This window comes from Triturus cristatus, chromosome 11, assembly GCF_964204655.1.
Source record: "Triturus cristatus chromosome 11, aTriCri1.1, whole genome shotgun sequence".
Classification (NCBI taxonomy): domain Eukaryota; kingdom Metazoa; phylum Chordata; class Amphibia; order Caudata; family Salamandridae; genus Triturus; species Triturus cristatus.
This window is the reverse complement of record NC_140594.1, coordinates 1070136229-1070151709: the sequence shown is the minus strand read 5'-3', so window position 1 is coordinate 1070151709 and position 15481 is coordinate 1070136229. Positions and strand designations below refer to the sequence as shown.

At 43.4% G+C, this 15481-nt stretch overlaps 1 protein-coding gene across 2 annotated transcripts in view; it reads right to left on the bottom strand.

The window, feature by feature from the left end:
* TBL1XR1 (TBL1X/Y related 1) overlaps nt 1–14970 on the bottom strand; it is a 583295-nt gene extending 568325 nt beyond the window's left edge. The window contains exon 1 of one of the 2 annotated variants that reach the window (XM_085635413.1): nt 14715–14970. The gene's annotated coding sequence lies outside the window, so the exon portion shown is untranslated. The remainder of the gene's footprint in view (nt 1–14714) is intronic. The other variant, XM_085635415.1, reaches the window with a different exon arrangement.
* Between the last annotated feature and the right edge of the window lie 511 nt (nt 14971–15481).

Below are 15481 nucleotides of genomic sequence, written 5' to 3'. Positions count from 1 at the left end.
CAAAAAATCAATTTTAGCCAGACCTTGCAGTGAATCAATAGTTTAGGAAATATCCCAAGCCACTATTATAATCAAGAAGACACCTAAGCTAATCCACTCGTAATGGTGTTGCAGACATTGTACATCCAGGACAATAATATTAGGTTAATAAATGCAGCACCATTACTCACTGCTTGCTGGGACTAGCCAAGAGAGAGAAGCATGTACTCGCCACAGATGTGATGCTCACCCATAAGCAAGGGAGTCATCAACTGACAAACCATTCGGACTTATCCGATATCTACTCTTCCCAGTTGTCTGAAAGCTCTCCTCATCCTTAAAAGGCAGACCGGGAACATTAAACACGTTGTAAGGTATGTTTAACTAAACTGTACAGTACCTTGAGCTATTTTCAAGGCTACGTTTAAGTGTACAATGAAACAAATAGTTTAATGTTCCTTTCTCTGTCTCATCAGTTAAGGAAAGTCAATTAATTTTTCACCATTTCTTGTCACACTGCTTACTAGTGAAATTGATTCTTAGCTCAGGATAAAAACACTTAGGGCCTTATTACGAGTTCAGCGGTCCGACCACTTTAGGACCGCGTCTGCCAGCAGACCACAGCGCTGGTGGTCCAAAGACCGCCGTATTATGAGTTGAACACAGGGGTGGGGATCTTGCAGCGGGGGCAAGTATTTTTCCCAAACATATCGATGCCTGGGTGTGCATTTCCACTGCAGATGTGTCGGATGCACACATATGCATGATATATTTGAAAAATACTATATGCCTATTACTGGGGTTCAGCCCATATATGGGCAGTCCTGGCAATGGATATATGGTTAGAAAAGGACTTACCTGAAGATCGCCGCAAACAGGGTCGTAATCCTCCGGCTGAATATTCTGCAGTTTACAAAGGACATGTAGAAAGGGATCCACGTCAGAATCTGCTAGGAAGAAGAAGAAGGGGGAGGACGCACCCCAAATCCTTCGCCACTGCCACCTTGAAGCAGGCAATCGGACCGCCGCGGTCTGCTCGTAGAACAGTCAACTCGTAATATGGACTGAGTTGCAGCTCCCCTGTACTGCTCTATAGTGGCTGCCTTTCCTCGACTGTGAGCCCAGCGGTTGGAGTTGTCGGCCGTCTTTGTAAAGCCCATCTGCCGAACTCGCAATACAGCAGTTAGACCGTCGAGCTCACAGCCTTTGGACCGCCAACCTGATACGGTCAACGGGACCACCAAAATAGTAATAAAGGCCCTAATCTGGCCATTTGCCCTCTGGACACATCTATCTGAACTCAGAATTGGAAATTCCTTTCTACCAGTATCCATGAAATTCCCAAACTTCACTAAAAATATACATTTATACAAGATGTTCCCAATATTTCACGTACTGTCAAGATATCATGTTGTAGAGAGCATGTATTTATTGATCACAGACCCTGACCATGGTGTTTTGGGTACATTTTGTTATTTATGTCTCTGAATTTCTTTGTATGTGAGCAAATGTACTGAGGCATAAGCTGGTAAGTTGCATGAATAGCATGCCTGTTGTGAGGTGACTGTTCGCAGGGCTGGGGTTCCCTCATAGGCTACAATAAATGAAGTAGAGGCTTCTTAGTCTTTTCTGTTGCTCAGGGATGGCAAAGGACAAAGCTTAGCTGAGAGATCCCGCCCCTCCAACTCATCCCTACTACAGGGTGCAACATCAGATTTCTGTAAGGAGTGGTGGCTTCCTGCTTGTTCCTCTTGTGCCTTTATGCGATGAACCGATTTTATGTGCTTGGAAGGTGATAGTCATGCAGTTACAGGTAGTGGAGGTATGCTGTGCATTCTTCTGTCATCCCTTCTCTTTTGAATGCACTGTTAACTGTTTTCTTAGAGCCGCAGACTCGTTGATCAGGCTAAACAGCAAACTCCCCATTAGGATTTGAAACACTTATATTCAAATTGTTTCAGGATTTAAATAGTCAGTCTTGATTAGCAGGCAAATTAATACTTTTTTTCCACACTTCAAAGTAATTGTTGGATGACAGTGCAGATATCTTCAGGGCCTATTGTCACCAGTTCTTTAAACGAGGCGTAGAGTGGTCCTTCGTTTGAGTATTTCCCTTTCACCTCATGCAGTTGGCTTATTGGTGTATCATTCCACCTCCAATGAAGTGCTGGAATTGCAATGCTTGAGAGAATAACATCTCAAAAGTAAACCCAACTGTCACACATTAAATTCTATATCACACGGATACATTACGTAAGCAAAAAGCAATATATTTTTTAAGTTTTAGTCAAAACTCAAAATGCAAGCCATACCTGGATTTGTCAATGTTTCTTTATTGTTGTGTGGGCATATATTTTTGGGTCTTGCTGAGGATGTTAACATGTTTTCTGTCTCCCATCCCACCCCCAGCTGACTCTTCCAGGGGAAATGTTCCAATCTGTTTCAGAGGTCAACTTCGCTTGTGGTTCACTGCTTATACTTTAGATGTTTAGGCAGTGGTAGGTAGGGACATAGCTTAGTCAATGTTAGGGGGTGAGGCTGACATTTACCAAGGAACAACTAAAAAAGGATAAGGGGGCTGGCGCAACTGGGCAATGGCGATGGACAGGATTAGGGGCAGTACTTTTAAGTCATTTGGAAAAGTAAGGCCAGCCAGTGTAAGGAAAGACTGGACGATGTTGTCCTTTCTTCCCCAGGTCCTCCTCCAAGCAGAGTAGGGCAGAGAGGCCCGGGAAAATAGGTTAGCATAACCCATACCTGACATCAGCAGACCAGACTACGTATGAGTGGCAAAAGTAGCCTTTCAGTAGCCCTGCTTGCATCTTTATGAAGCCTGAACACCTTTATAACACACTGACAGGCACTGTGAGAGATTCACACAGCCTTCAGACTACTCTCCAAAGCTTTCACTGTCCTGTCATCAACACTCACCCACAACCCACCAAGAAGCCTAGAAGAGACTCTGCTCACATAAAAGAGCCATATGTCGCATTAAAAAAACAACAGAACGCAATATATGGGAACAAATAAATACTCTTATGGAATGCAAGATGGAGTTAAAATGTCATGTCGCTGTTATGAATTACCTCAAGGTTACCTACGGTCACTGGGAATTCAAGGATTGTTATTGCCACCAAAGGAAATTAATTTAGGACTGGACAGGAACCCATTTCAAAGTTTGTAATGAATGGTGCATCTAAGACCCGACCCACTTAACGTCCTGTAGGCAGCACACTGATGGGGAGTGAGTGACAGACAAGGGCCCCAATCAGATCCATGATCCATACCCTCAATTCTACTTGTGCATCACACACATCTTCGTAGGTCAGTCTGCAAACACAAAATATTGACATCTTAAACCAGTTGTTTGGTTCGGAGTCATTTAGAAGGTCCTTTTGGACTTTCCACCCCAAATTGAGCAGATTTTTTTTTTGTTGCGTCTGCCTGCCTCCATGTCTGAACCTCATGCGCCCAGATTTAACAACAAAGCAGCGACCTTTGATGTAAAATGGGCCTGAGAATGAGGTGCCCATCTAGTATCTCAATTAGATAATGTGAAACTAGAAAATCTGGGGTCAATCACGGCTCCCCCCTAATGGTGCGATTCTAGGCATATATTTTATTTCACTGAGCCTTCTTTTTCCCCCATTTTCACACATGAGAATAGCTTCAAATGTGCGGGTTCAGGAAGTGTGCAATACAAAAACATCTCGTCTTTAACACACTGTAATTGGTGGAAATTAATATTTCTAAATTTATGTTTTTCAATTTCTAATAAATGCCTCTCAATGAAGCGATATAATCTAAAGAGCTTAAGTGAAAAACATCCGCATGTTGAAGAAATACACTTTTTTTAAAGCGACTTTATCACATTTTTTACATGAACTTTGTTGCACGATTTCCACACCAAATATGTTCATGTCTCCGCTCGTGCACAGGCTTTTAGAGCCAAGCCCGACCTTTGGCTCGGTTCTGGCTCGACTCTTCCTGTTAATATGTTGGCTAGCCAACCTCTACCCAGCCTGCAGCGACAGTAACTTGATGTCACTGCTGCTGCAGACAGCCAGGCTAGACCGACTAAGTAATTACTACTTATCATACACGCCCCTCCCCCACCCCCTGCTCTCGAGGCTGCATCCCTGGTGATCACATTATGTAGCCAGTCATGTACAATGCGGTGATCTCTGCAGAGACAAGAGGGTTGCAGATTTGGCTGGCTTGCATTACTCAGCCTCTCCTATTTCCCGTCAGTAATAAGAGGCCCAATTTTCTGTGGGCAACAATAAATGCATAAAATATTAAAGTGTAAAAGTCCTCGATAGATTTCCACAATGCCTTGACAGGCACAAGTCCTGGCTATGCAAAGCAACGAAGGCAAGAACTTGACTTTCTCACAAGCACGACTTTCACTTGAGCAATTTAGGCATGGGGCTCACAGAGGCTTGAAAGACAGGAACAGAGTGGGAAGACTTGTGTGGCACACCACACTGCGTGGTCTTCATGCCATTTGACAACAGTGGTTGACAGAAGAAATTGACGGTACCAACGCTTGAATATTGTCCCAGACCAAGAGACTGGTTCTCTGGACTGAGAAGCTCTGCCCAGATTTTAGGAACATTGTAATGTTTTCTGGGGATGTAGATACTCAGACAAGCAGAGCTGGGAGGGTCCTTCATATACATTTTATTTTACAGCTTTAAGTATTTGAGACTTTGAAGAAGCTTTTAGGAGTTAATGAAAGGGTTTTTGAAGGTGTTAAGTGTAGTAAGGGCTACTAAAGAATCTGGTTATGGGGTTGACCAGCGAATGGTCCTGTTGCAGCATTTTGAATGTTCAGACATGATTAGTTAGTATTTTCTGAGCAGCTTTAGTTGGCTTCTCTTAAATTCACCAGCATGGCCAGAAGATCATCATCAAATTGATCCTCTACAGGGCTGAACGAGAGATTGAACAATGGCCAGTAGTGGCCACAAGTGGAGGTATGGCTATCGACATCTCAGGTGACCAAAGATGCTGCTCTAGCTGCACAACACAGACGCTGAATAGAATAGAAACATGGCTTGATTTCGTGGCAATGTGATTGTGTGCTGAACTGCTGATACTTCTGCTGCTATGCAATCACTCTTGTTGACAGTATAACAGGCTGTTTACTCATCCGAGTTCCCAGTGTGCAGTAGGAATCCTTTCGGTAAGCATGCTTGGCCGTAGAGTCCACTGAACAGGCAGCCTTCCAGTGCTACTGACTGTTACTGAGCAAGTCTCAGGGGTCTCCAACCTTTTCTGTAGTAAGAGCTACTTATGTCCAATGAAACCCATCCTGAGCAACTAATATTATTAGAATTTGAATACTGACCACATAAGATTATTTTACAAATTTAGTCCTGAATAACCACATTTACATTTTTGTATACATATATTAATCCAACCAAACAAACGCTTCTAACTTAGTAGGCTGCCTGCACACAGGAGACCTACTTAAGGGTAACTGAAGAGCTTCTGCTAGCTCACGAGCAACTCGTTGAAGAAACCTCCACTAGTCTGTCCTTTCCTCCTGTAGAAGTTCTGGTTACGGATGTGCCTAAATCTTCAATAAACCAAAAAAAGGATAAACTGGATGGAACACTGTGCACCCATTTGACACAAGACAGATATACTATATATGTTTAAGTAACGCCATGCTCACAACAGAGTGAATTTTCAATTACATACTACATGCATAACACTCAACATTATAAATTCAACAGGAACTTGCAGATACATAACAGATATGTCATGTTACTGGGAATCACAACATCCGCAATCAAATGACATACACATGATACCTCTCAACACCATTGGACAGAGCAATGCACTCATACCCACACAGGTATGCTATGAGTATCCCCATGATCACAACGGCACTCTCTACCAAGCCACACCACACACCCTCAAGCATCAGAACACAGCAAGACAAAATTGGTTAAGTGCATTCAACGCAATCCAAATGTGAGAATAACTATTTGTCAAAATCACTTTATACCACCACCTGCCTTCGCTACATACCTATATACACGTCAGCTGGGCAGGGGGCATCTGACTCAGCCAAGAACATGTGTAATTCATTCGGTACTGTGCTGCAGTCTCAATGGTCAAAAACCAAGAACTTCAGTCATAAATCACCGAAGTTAACATATTCACCCAAGCACACCACGTTAACACTTCTTCACAAGCACAATCACTCTTTCAAAAAGTTACATTTTGCGCTACAAAACTGCCACTATCATAACCTACCATCAAGTAATAGAACATGTAAGATAACAAAATATTCACAATAAGGCTCGTGGTTTAGGTGTATAAAAACTGTGCATTAATCATAGTTAATGCTGTTCTCACTACCCAGATGTCAGAGGTTTTAAAAATTGTTAGTACTACTTTAAAAAGTGAGGGCATCCTGGTTGCAGCGCAAGAAGGCTAATCGAGTTTGGGGCTCTTGGCCGGACCCCCTGTCCGTGACGGTGCCCTGGGAGGTGGTGGAACCAGACAGAAGGGAGAAGGGAAGGTGCAAAGATTGAAGAGATGTATTTGGTGCTCCAATACCGACGTCCCTTCGGTAGGAAAACGTGGTGGCCGGTCTCTCCTGCCCGCTACCGTCTGAATGCAAAGAAATTAAGCATGCGCTACCTTGAGGATCTGTGGGTGGCAAACCTGCCTAGCCTATCACTGCTAACATCGGGGCTGCGACTGGTGGCGGGCACCAAAGCAGGAGGCAGGACCAGAAGGCAGAGACAAGGCACTGAGATTCTGTTTAACACCTCAATGCAGCACACACTGCACCAGGTTATGCTACATGCTCATGAGCGAGGTGTTTCTGGAGCCTGAGACTACCTGTGAGAACCAGCAGAACACCTGAGCCTAGTGAAGGGGCCTTACCAGCAGTGAGGGAGACATCAGCGTTTTCTGCAGGGGCTGTAGTTAAAGCCCTCAATTCAATATAGCAGATAAAGCAAAGCGAAAAGAGAAGTTCTTGACCCCCACGTTGTTGCCAATAGGAGGAACCACAGGGAGGCTGCAACTGGTTGCATTGAGGAAACAGAACTTACACCTGTGGAGAACACCCTAAAGTGATCAATCAATGCGTGTCACACAGATCTGAAGAGGAAACTGGTAAAGACTGAGGCTGTGGTCTACTCAGTTTTTAAAACACTGGAAGGGATTGCTGACATAGTGAAACAGTAGAACGTGACCTCTAATTTTCCAATACCGGACCTAGATGAATTTAAAACCTGCACAGTGGCCAGCATTCCGATTGGTGGATAACTAAAGATGAGCATGTTCCACCAAATCTAGCGGGTGCCTGCACGGACTCCGGGAGAAACTCTTGGTGATAGGAACCCATGCTGAGAGAACTTGTGGTGTTGTAGAGACCTAAATCTGCATTTTGTGAAACACGCTCATCCACTAGCTCAGAAATCCAGAGAACACAATAATGAAGCGAATGACATCTGAAGGGACTGCACTGGTGACCGTAACCTCTGCAGAGTAGAGACAGAAGATCCATTGAATGTAATGTAGACCTTTTCCTTTTGGAAACTTGACTCACGCCTAAGTAGAATCCATGAATGTCACATCGTTTTCTTATTAAGCGCTGCATAAAAGAGGCAGAATTTCCTGCAGAGGTGGGAGCACTGATGTAGATAATACCTCGTATATCAGTGAATAACACATCATAACCTCGATTAAATTGGCCATGACCCAAGCTCTTGCCTGCAATATTATGCTACTGCCCAGCAGGAGACTCAGGACTTTGCTTGATCCCCTCCACAATTCATTTATTTCCTGGGCCACTGAAAAAAACAGTATCTGGGCAGATATCTCAACCAACCAGTTCACATTAGAATAGCCTGAACCCAAGCACAATAAATAGTTCTTCAAACCACTACCCCTGCTCTCAATAAGGGGGAACTCCTTTTAAAGTGATATCACCATCAAACGACAAGGATGTTGCTTTTATGTGTCTTGGAACGATTACATTTTCCTTATACTTCACATCTCAAAGCACACAATACCGCTTCCACACCTAAACACTGTTCAAATCCCACAACCTTCAGACCTACCACTAAACTTTTCTCAGACAATCTTGACTTTACAACGAACATCTGCTCAAATTACTCCCGACACCTGAAATGCAGCTATCTTACAAAACAAACGAACACATTAAACAAACACTTAACTGAACTGTTAACACTGTTATCTCTCATTGTGCCACTAACATCAGATCTTCACTCAAATGTAAGTGCACATCTGCCCAAGTAGAAGACAGGGAGGTTACTTCCAAATCAAAACATCCTTCCACAGCTCTAAATTCAGCACCAACCACAACGTGCTGAAGCAGACCCGAAAACAACTACTGCAAGGTGATGTTTCAAGTCAAAGATGAAGACTCCAAGATACTATCAAACAAACAAGCAAGCTTCTGATATCTATCCAGAGCTCCCTTAAACCAATGTGGGTCATGGCTTCCATAAAGTTCACTCAATTGCTCTCCACATTTCTGAACCTTTTCTTTAACAACAAATCCTAGAATAAGAATAACCAAAAGGACCTTGACTCCCAAAAGCAGATCATGGCCAACACCTTGCCAATATAGCCAACTCCTTACGCTTTACAGACTTCTCCATACGCTTGCAAAAGCTCTATCCTCTGCCTTTCCTGAATAAAACATGATTATATAAAACATTCCTTGGAAATGATAGGAGGGCTGTTTTTCTGACCAAACATTTAAACAACTGGTTGTGGTGGAACTTTGAAAGTACCAAAAAAAATTAAAGCTCTAACAATCTACCAATCAGAAATACGACCCTAAACATGGAATTGAAACCATACATACTTCTGTATGGCGAAACTTCCTGGCAAGAGATGACAACGCCACCATCAACATCTTCATCTCCTTGGATCCTAACCTACCTTTTTCACTAACCCAGCCTCTCAAGCAGAAAAAAAAGTTACTGAGTTAGTTCTCACATGGAAAGCAAGGGGTTAAAATATCTGGAACCTTATCCATCTGACAGGAGTGGTATCTACTCAGAGAGAACCAGGGCGACTGAAAAAGCCTCTATGCAGACCTTCCATGTGCCAGAAAAGTAGTCAACATAAGGTTTAAAGTACCAATGCTGAACGCACTGAAGAAAGTCATCAGACTATCAATCGGAACCAGAATTAAATACAAGTTCTCTTATGCTTCCCAAACAAATGTGTCATACATTTTAACAATATATGTGTAACAACATGTTGGTAATGGAATAAGTACAGGTCAGGAGAATCATTGCACCTCACCAGTTGACCGCCATTTTTCTACTGTTTTTTTACTGTACCAGAGGTACTCACCAAACAAAGGAATCCCTTGAGTATACCTCTAGGTATATTTTAAACATTTTTTCTTACCCACAAAAACCAAAACTAAGTGCTTTGTCCTGACTATAGATTTATAAGAACTCCCAAGGGGGACTAGCTTCCTTCGGTTAAATCCACAGGAATGGCATTTCTCCTACCCCGTGTGAGAGGTCGTCAAATGATTAAGCATGCCTCGATAAATTGAGGGCGAGACGACCTCTCAGAAATCTATTGATGACCGGATCCGCTGGAATAAAATCTATAAGAATACTAAGACTTTGGTAACTTTGAATACCTCAATTTATTTATTTAATTTGAAAAGTTTTATAGAGCGCGAACAAGACCCAAATGAGTATCAGTGCGCTGTACAGAGTAGTCTTCAGCCATTATACAAAACATAATAAAGGAGGTAAGTGATAGTACAAACTGTGGGAAAACATTCAAGAGTAACGAGTAGGGTGTATCAGAGGCGCCATATAGCACTCAGAGTAAAACATCACACAATAGAAGGAACCAAGATGTGCGATGAGCATCAAGGAATATTAACAAAAGGGGATCAAGCAAAAATCAACAAATGATGCAGTTACAGGAGCTATCGAGGACAGGACAAAACGAATGCAAAAAGAAGATTAAAAACATATAGAACATCAGTGAGAATACGACAAGAATTTGGTTATTAACAAAACACCCGAACATGATCAGTGCGATTAAAGTTTGTTCATTAGTAGTCTTTTGACCAGTTTTTTAAAAGGAAGTAGTAGAAGGATTTGATCTGATCTCGGATGGTAAGGAGTTCCAGATTCTAGGCGCAAGACCGGTGAATGCACGGTTGTACGATCTTTTCTTTTTGGATCTTGGCGGTTTCAAGAGAAGGGTGGATATACTTCTGAGGGTCCTGCTAGAGCCTGATAGCTCAAGTTTATTTGTTAGGTAGTAAGGGGTATTGTGGTGTATGGCTTTATGAGTCAGACAAGCAATCTTGTGTCGGATTCTGGCTTCAATAGATAACCAGTTTAGCTGCAGCAGGTCGGGTGAAATGTGATCAAATTTCCTAGATCCCGTTAAAAGCCTGGCTGAAGCATTCAAGGTAGCTCTGAGTGGGGCTAAGCTGGCTTTGGGAAGTCCTGCTAGGGACACCAACCCATATTCCAATCTAGGGATAATCAGGGATTGTACCGCCGGCCTAAGGTCTTTGGGGGGGGGAATGGTTTGATTTTCTTCAGCGTGTTGAGTTGGAAATTGGCTCTCCTAGTAGTAGCACTGATATGTGCTTGCATATTTAGATGTTTATCCAATGTGACACCTAAAGATTTGGCAGAGTCTACAACATGAGGTGTGCAGTTCAGAGCAGTTAGTTGTTTAATCCAGTCAAGGGTAGGAGCGGAGTGATTAGTGACCTCAAGTGTCCTTGTTCGTGTTGTAACAATATCCCCACTCACGACCTATCCAGAATTCTCAGAACTGCTAACCTTCCTTTTTTCAACGACTTCCATCAACCACATCAGCCACTGAGAACAGCGCCATCACTAGTTCTCGAACCACCTGCCTAGGCATATCAGACATGAACTCTTACTTTTAAAATTCAGATAGACACTGAAAAGTTTCTCCTTCACTCTTCTCCAGCGAACTCAACCTTCAACCCCTAGTCTCTGCCTGAATTTAAGTACAAATCCAGAAAAAATCCAACTCCATTGATCCAGCCATCCAAGATCTTGGACTGTTTTTAGGTTCTTGTACTGCAGCCCTCCGCAAACTGGGGAAAAAAATCCTTGTGCTTCCCAAAGTCCCCTAAACACCTTCCCCTTAGCTGCAGAGAAGCTTCCGTCTGTAGTGCTTGCAATACAAGCCCCTCAAAATAAATTCACTAAAATCCATAATCGTCACTTCTCACAGCCCTAGTCTCTTTCCAGTATTGTCCTGCTCTTTCTTGTCACAGCACTAAAATTCTGATCTATGTCTCCAACTGAGATGGTAGAAAATCGCAGACAAGAACTTGCAAACGGGAGCTCAAGAGTCTGGGTCCTCGTAACAAGCTTGGGGTAAAAGCTTTTTTTAAATTTAAATGGTACTGCGCTTGACCATTTCCTGTACGTACGCTCTTGCAAGAACAACAAAGTGTAAGCAAAGGACTTTTACCACAGAATAAATGTTATTACAAAAAAAAAAACAATGTACCATTGAAACTTAAATAGTGATATTTAAAATAAAAAAGTGCTATGAATGTATTGCAAACTTGAATTATCACTCAGGCGTAAACGAAAGCAAAGCATCTAGGCATAGTTTCAAATACACCCATGCTTCTTTTAAGTTAAAATAAGTGGTTTCCAATTCACTAGCCATGGCAAGCTAAAGGCACTCTTACTCCAACCCCAAACACTCATTCTTCTGACAGTCTCCCAATTATTCACAAAGCGTACAAATGATAGCCACTACAGGTAACACTGGAATAGACAGCATGAACTGATGAGCCAATGTGGGAATCGAGAAGCTACAATGGTGGCCCAGGCATCCTTGACCAGCAAGGGGTCTGGCAAGACTAGTCAGATCTGTTCACCCTGTCAGACGTCCACAGATTTCAGAAGCTGTCTGGGGTGGGAAGACGGGATATGTCAACTGGGGGAGGGGGGGTTTGCTCAATACCAACAATGTAGACCTGCCCATTCTTGCTAAAACCAGCGATAGAAGACGGTTAGCAACAGTAATACTAACCAAGAACAGGTGGACTTCCCAGATAGCTGTTGACCAAGTGTTAATTAGATCTTGGCTAGGCCTCCAAAACTTATCTATGGGATGCCCAAGGCCAAAAAGCATGTCTGTGCGCTTAATGAGAGATGATCAAAAACTTCTACAGTATGCTTCTGTGATGGGCCGGATAGAGCAGCTGCTTAGGTACCTCAGATACTCAGCTTCTGAAAATCAGTTGGCCTCTGATTTGGCTGCATTCCACACCAACACAAAACAACAGCATATCGAGCTGCCTTCATTCTTGTCCAATCCATACAACACCTTGTATCAAAATAAAAGGAATCTAGGCCTTCATCAGCAGGTTTCCTGAACCTTATATACACACTGCAGAAGCTACACCAAAGTTGTAGTTACTTATGTGATGTAACCGTATCACTACAACCACAGCATAGATGGAGTGCTGGGCATCTAAAAAATTGGAGCCAATGGCAGAAACATGTTGACGACAATAGTGGTGACGGGGGTAATAGTTCCCCTAATCCCCACATTCCAGCTTTTAATACCAAGTAAAACCCTGTGATTAAATGTGATTTTGGGTAGTACATTGGTTTTTAAATCACTTTTTGCACGGGCCCCCACATAAATGATTAGAAGTACCTCCCTGTCTTCAGGTGTAGGCCCGCTCTCTATCAAACTGGGTTTTTAGAAAGCGAGGACTGCCTATGATGAAGCGCATCACCTGGTGGTGTGTGAGGGCAGTCCTTCACAATTTTGGAGATGCCCAGCACTCCATCTATATAGTGCTTGTAGGGATACGTTACGTCACATAAGTAACTACAACTTTGGGGTAGCTTCTACAGTGTGTATATAATAGGTTGGCGGCCAGCTCACCCTGAAGACCCTGTAGCCTCCAGTTTCCTCCCTTGGATATCTCTGAGGGTCTTGTGTTTATTTTCCTGAACCTTATCCCACACAATTATGGTGGTTAGAGAGTATTTTATAACCGCGGCGCGAATTCCGCCACAGTGCGGCGGTTTGAAAAAGTGGGCGGGCGCGTCGGCCAACGGACGTGCGCAGCACTAGCCAGGTAGTGCTCGCGACGGCCATTGGCCGATGGGAGCACGGAAGGGGTTAAAGAATGAAAATTACACATAGGTATTCAGGAAATTGCCATCCATTTGAGGTTTTTGGCCCATATTTTTTTTTTATTTATGTGTCTTCATTGGGGGGGGGGGGCAGCCTTTTGCTACTGGTAACCTGCCACAATATTTTCGTCATAAAATGCAGAAGTGCCATATTTCATCAAAGCAATAATAGAGCATTCGATTACCCCAAATGTATCCTGTTGCTGGGGCACCATAATGGTTATGCTCTGCACCCAAGAGATCACAACTTTTCCCAGACCACCACAACAATGATAGCCACCCATGGATTAGCAAAACAATGGTTTATAATTTGTAAATATTCTACAAAATGGGTAAACAAGCGACAGGGGACCGGAATAATCATGTTGGTGCATTAGCAGCGCATTTTTTGATTGTCACACACTCTGGCTAAACATGTCCTGTCCTGACACAACTTGTGAAAGGTGACTCAAAGCGGAAGTCGGGTGCATTGGACGTCCCTACTGAACATTCCTCTCTGCTGTGGCCTTAAATATGGAAATCCGCTTTTAGCACATCACAGTGTGACAGGATTACTAGTTTGGCCACTGTTGACCTTTAAGGCTTACATTTCCTAGTGTAAACAGCTCTGTACATCACCTGACACAGTGACGTTTCAAGGTAAGAAAACACAGAGCCTACAATTACGCCTGTCGTTGATTCGGCCCACACCCTCTCACGCTGAGTTCCAACAAGAAATAACCTGTACACACAAAAGCACTAACATGGCCACAAATCAAAATACGACTACGTAAATTGGCAATTACAACCGACGTGAGGTGCAGCCAAATATATAAACACACATATAGCAAAATATACCTAATTTACGCATATAGAAATTGATCACTTGGCTGAGAAAACGTACACCCCCTAAGTGGTGGGAAGCAGTGGAATTCCAGAATGAAAACATCTCAGTGGAAAGTAAGTCTGAGCAGTTTTCCTCCCCTCCCCCACTCCAGCCCGAGTTCAAGCAGAAACACATTTCCAACCTTCCCAGGACTCTTAAAAACACAATATCTACGGCCTCGCCTCCCCCCTTCAACACCCCCCACCAGCATCACTTGTGGCTTTCGTCGCCAAACACGTATTATTTTGTGCTAAACAGCCACGTGCCGAGCCACAAACCTTTTTTTCTAAAAATAGGCGGAGGGTGCCTGTCTTGTGATGGCTGCCTGCTTCCATTTGCTGCAAAGCATCGTTTTTATCGCCTCCCCTCCCCCCCCAGCAAAAAATAAAAATAAAAGGCCCCGCAGCTGCGGACACACCGACGGAAATCACTTTATTTAAAAAATTATATTGAAGGATGGCCGGCTTCCAGGAGCAGTAAACACATCCAGGGCGCCCTGCTTGAAAATATGTGTAGCACTGCCCATCCCCCACCCCAACTACAGTAAAGCGCTTCGCACAGCCCTGGGCAACTTCTGGGCGCAATATTCTCACTCAAAACAAGCATATCAGTTGCAGGGTGGTATATGGGCCACCCCTGACATTTTTTACTGTAAACAAACAGTCGCTTACCTTGGAAACGTTGCTTTCTGGGGCTCCCCTCCTCCTCTGCAGGCAGAATGTCCCCCCTTTGTTAATGTCAGAACATTGTCATGTTCAGCTGCGGCCAGGGCGGGAAGAAAGGGGGGGGCACTGGCGATTTAGGTCCAAGAAAAAAAAAAGTGATTTTTGTGATTCGATTGAAGAGGAATTGAGGCAGAATGTAAAGCTGTTACTAAGAGAAAGAGCCAAGCGGTTCAGAGCAGCCAACGGCTCGCAGACACTGAGCGCTGGGAGGGTGACCAGCCAGGCAGAAATGGGGTAGGCCAGCAGAAAAGGCTGCACAGCACAACAAACCAGCGAGGGCTGGAGCACCACGGCAGTCCCATTTTCAAAAGATGAGAACAAAACACCACTGTAGATTTATCTGCCTTCCATTACACCAGTCGGGGGGAGAAGAGACAAGCCCTGTGCTTAAAGCAACAGAGAGCTGTGGCTGTGATTACAGCAGCAAATCAAAAGCAATCACTGGAAAAGAAGGGAGGCTTCGCGTGGGCAAGATCGATGGTGTGTTTCTGTTTATTTTGGCAAAATGTATTCCAAGAAACAGACTAAGACATTATTCTCCCAGTTTATTATCATATTTTGCTATTATAGGCATAAAATAGCTAAAATATTTTTCTCCAGCTCGAAAATCCCCCAAATATATCGAATTAAAGCTGAAACAGAGAAGACCATCTTTAAGCTTTACTCACATAAGCCCTGATTCTGAGTGGGCCAGTATTCCTTCATATACAGAA